Consider the following 3,779-nt stretch of genomic DNA (forward strand, 5'->3'; position numbering starts at 1 on the left):
CATACTTCGCATGTCCATCGGTATTCATAGTACCTTCTCATGCGGTAATAATTACTAGTCTCCCAGTACATAAAGTACTGGAGTCTACCACTCCCCGTTCTTAAAGAATTCTATCATATATCTAGATATTATTTTGTTCCCCAAGCATAATGCTTGTTGATAGGTATATACCGATACATATACACACTTTCGGAAATTTTGGAGGAAGTATTATGATAATGTGAGTCAAAATAATAGTTTTTGACGTTTTGTTGGAGGAAATACCGTTGTCAACGGATAAATATTTAAGGGGGAGTTCCTTTTGAAACTATAGTCAAAATATTTAAAACAAGTCAAAATTTTATTTCTTCACGATTTGAAAGTACTTGAATGATTTACTAAAATTCAGAAAATATTTAAAAATTTGATTTATGATTTTTAATCGCTTAAAACCTAAAATAAATATTTAATAATACTCAATAATCATTAAATATATTAAAACTCGAATAATTCTCTTTTAAATGAATATTTGAAATAACATTCATCTACTAAATATTATTTAATTTGAGTAAATAAGATTCTTGGAGATCGTTTGATAAAAATTTGAGGTATTTGATAAACCGTGAGGGAATATCGAGTCACTTGGAATATTTACTTTAATATCAAATAGAAAATAATTGTTTCAAACGAATCTGGAATACTTTCGGATTTTTAATAATTATATATATCGACCGACCCCCGGTCAATAATATAACATAATATACCACGCTGCTTATTAGCGTTAACATTCTTGGAAACACCTCAGAAATGCTTGTGGATTTTTATCAACTTATATCGACCAACACTCAGTCTCAATACACATCTGATATATAATCTGCTCTTCTCTAGCATTATCAATTGAACTCCGGTAATATATATTTATACCAAAATCATCAACATATCGGATGATATTTTTATATCACAGTTATTAAAACATCACAATACAACATTGTGTATATATCGCAATAATTGAAAATATTAACACAACATTTTGTAAAAGGTAGGGTCACTACAACAAATCTGGCCATTTACGACGGTTTTTTTGAACTGAAATCGTCGTAATTGAGCCATTTACGACAGAAAAAAATCTTCGTTTTTGGTCGAGTAGTAAGTTCGTTTTTTCGTCCCAAGATAAAATTGCGTCGCAAGTTAGGAAGTAGGGGCCCACATAATCAATAAAATAATAAATCTACTTACGACGGAGTATATTCCGTCGTAAGTTATCAACATATGACGAAAAATAATGTTGTATGTTCTCTTGCTGGACCTATATTTAATGAAATTAAACATAAATTTACGACGCAACTATACGTCGTAAGTTAGTAAATTCCGACAGAAAAAATGTCGTATTTTGGGAATTAGGGCCTATTTACGACGGAATTTGCGATGAACAACCGTCGTAAGTTTGTATTTCCAGGTTTAAAAAAAATATCTAGCCGAATTCCGGTCACTTTCCGGCAACCCCAATTCAACTATTTAACCACTAGTATTATCCCAATTCGGGAACATATCAGGGTTCCCTAAATGAATCCTACAATAGGAAACCGCCAATTTCTTTGCTTGCTTAATAACGGAAACCATATCATCCCTCAAATTCTTATCTTTCAAAGATAAAACCTTCTTCCCCTCATCATAAGCATGATGATAACAACCTAAAAAATAACAAAAAGCCGGCAACAAAATTCCCCGATAAGCGATCAATCAAAACCCTCTCCATTATATCACGAGACTATTTCAAGTTCGCGGCCTCGGCGCATTCCACATTGCATAGTATGGACTCAAATAATGAATTCTTCCTTGACTATCCTGATGTTCATCCTATGCATGCCTTCAACAACACAGGCATTAGAAATAAATATTAAAATTAGTTGCATACCAAGTAGTTGGAAAAGAATATATATAAATGCAATTGCAATAAAAATTGGACGGTACAAAAGGAATCGAACCAACTCCAAGAGAAAATAAGTTAACACATACAGTAGAGTGGAGAGGGAGGGTCGACAGAGAAAGAGGGGGAGAGAGAGTTGTCCTGATACCTAAATTTCAAGAGTTATGCTCAGTGATCAGGGATGGCAGAGACTTTCGAACAAATTCCAAATCACCAGTTTTGTTATATATATCTACTATCATTGCACTTAAAAGTGGAGGCTGGCTGCATGGCTGCAGAACAGTTTTCCCCGGATCAGTACTTATAACAACAACAATTAATTAAGCTCAACAAAATGAAGCACAAAAGTATTACAAGCTTAAAGAGAAGCTGGACTAGTTATGCTACAGAATAATATTGCAGGTTTGCCTTATGCATAATTAGGACAGAAGTTAGAGAAAGGAACATGTTCAACAACATGCTTCTAGGGGAGTTGAGCCGGACCTCCACCGAACCTCAACGTCTGGCTCGAGATAGATGTTCCTTTCTGGTAAAAATGTATCTGGCTCAACTCCCCTAAAAGCATAGATTACGGATAATAAGCGCAGGCTGTAGCTGAACATAATCCTGTACAACTTAGCGCACCTGAACCAAAATTGAACAAAGGGTTTTACGTTGATGACATAATTTCTTAGCCCCGGTTCTAAGAAATTATACCGGGGCTAAGAAATTATACATATATATACAAAAACCTATGAGATTGATTGCTTTTTTGACAAAAGAATTATAATTGGTGTTACCATGTTACAGAACATTTAGTACAAAATTAGATACATAATTACAAAATTTAAAATGAAAAAAAAATCAGAATTTGCTTAGTGAGAAGTGAGTATATAAATGGATTATTTGTTATGTAATATATAGATCATAATTCATAAACAAGGCGAGGTCAAGCCAAGTCAAGTTCTAAGTGTAAACGAGTTGTGCTTTAGTATGGCTTCGCTTCAAAATTTGTTTGATCTCGCCTAGTTTGTGAACTCTAGCCAACTTGTGAACATCTCAGCTCTCATATTACAGGTCCATATAGGCTACAACTTATATTTAATGTTCGATAGAGCATTCAGTTACACCAAGTTATTTTTAATGTTAAATAGAGTACTCAAGTGATTTATGTTTTCTGTATGCAAGTGATTCAAAATCTTAAGAAGCAACTAGTTATTGCTTTTACTATGAAGCAAAACTTATTTTCTTGCATAAGCACAAGGCCTTGTTACTAGATTCCGTGTGGATTAAATTTTAAAATAAAATGCAGGTGACATCTAAGAAGAAAAGTATAGCAGGTGAGGCAGGAATGATTTTACAAGAAAAAGTGAAGCAATTGGCTCCTGCAACATAAACTGTAGTGGATAGGTAAACTGTTATTCTATACCTTAATAGGAGAGAGATTTTGACCAATAAAAATGTATCTGGTAAGCCAAACACCAGCTGCAACACTATCTTCCTCAACAATAACCAGATGTTCATCACCATTATTTTAAATTCCCAACCCACCTCTATCTTCCTCAACAATAACCCACTAATTTCACTCTTCACACTCTCAACTCACCCCTTTTCTCTGTTACTTCTGAAGCAACTAATAACAGCAACAACAATGCGCCTTCTTTGAATAAACTGGTGAATCTTCTTCACCACCCATCACTCTTGTTTCTCAAGACTCTGTTCCTCTTGCAGGTGTCATTCAGTTTGAAAAACCCAGCTTTTCTGCTCGGATTATTTGTTGGCTTCTAGTAAAAGCTGTACTAGATCAGGCCGATTTTGACTAATGGCCAAATGAAGTAAAGTTTGACCATCAGCATCAGCTGACTCAACAGCCTTCCAAGAAGGATCACTTTAT

The 3,779-nt window shown here is 34.3% G+C and overlaps 1 long non-coding RNA gene across 1 annotated transcript; it reads right to left on the reverse strand.

Annotated features, from left to right (window-relative positions):
• Positions 1-1,023: 1,023 nt before the first annotated feature.
• On the reverse strand, positions 1,024-3,541 carry LOC141702459 (uncharacterized). Its single transcript, XR_012567113.1, has 3 exons — positions 3,315-3,541; positions 2,055-2,178; positions 1,024-1,846 (listed from the first exon to the last, which is right to left on the reverse strand). It is a non-coding gene; the product is annotated as an uncharacterized LOC141702459 (long non-coding RNA).
• Between the last annotated feature and the right edge of the window lie 238 nt (positions 3,542-3,779).

The sequence above is a fragment of the Apium graveolens genome, unplaced genomic scaffold (genome assembly GCF_009905375.1).
Source record: "Apium graveolens cultivar Ventura unplaced genomic scaffold, ASM990537v1 ctg5182, whole genome shotgun sequence".
Classification (NCBI taxonomy): Eukaryota; Viridiplantae; Streptophyta; class Magnoliopsida; order Apiales; family Apiaceae; genus Apium; species Apium graveolens.